Genomic DNA, 629 nt, shown 5'->3' on the forward strand with positions numbered 1-629 from the left:
AGACTTCACCTTCATAGAGAACGTGGTCCATGGACACATCCTGGCTGCAGAGCGGCTCTCCCAGGACACGGCCCTGGGTGGGAAGGCCTATCATATCACCAATGACGAGCCCATCCCTTTCTGGACGTTCCTGTCTCGCATCTTGACTGGCCTCAATTACGAGGCCCCCAAGTACCACATCCCCTACTGGGTGGCCTACTATCTGGCCCTGTTGCTGGCCCTGCTGGTGACGGTGGTCAGCCCCATCATTCAGCTGCAGCCCACCTTTACCCCCATGCGGGTCGCACTGGCTGGCACATTCCACTACTACAGCTGTGAGAAAGCCAAAAAGGCCATGGGCTACCGGCCGCTGGTGACCTTGGATGACGCCGTGGAGAAGACCGTGCAGAGCTTTCACCACCTGCGCAAGGTCCCATGAGGACCCTGTGATTGGGCTCTCGACACATTCCCCAGCTGAGCACTCACGTGTGGACCAGTGAACTGACACCTTTCAGATGAGTTTCTTCTGAGCTTTGGATTCCTCCTGCTAGTTAGATGGGGGCACACCCTGCCCCTTCCATGACTACAAGGGTAGTGAAAACAGCAGACATTTCCTCCTCCACACAATTGGATTTGAATTTCTTAAAGTA

General features: G+C 55.5%; 1 pseudogene; it reads left to right on the forward strand.

Annotated features, from left to right (window-relative positions):
- Window positions 1–4: 4 nt before the first annotated feature.
- Window positions 5–620, forward strand: LOC103254158 (annotated as a pseudogene).
- Window positions 621–629: the final 9 nt, after the last annotated feature.

Source organism: Carlito syrichta, unplaced genomic scaffold, assembly GCF_000164805.1.
Source record: "Carlito syrichta isolate Samal-C Ts95f unplaced genomic scaffold, Tarsius_syrichta-2.0.1 Scaffold69856, whole genome shotgun sequence".
Classification (NCBI taxonomy): domain Eukaryota; kingdom Metazoa; phylum Chordata; class Mammalia; order Primates; family Tarsiidae; genus Carlito; species Carlito syrichta.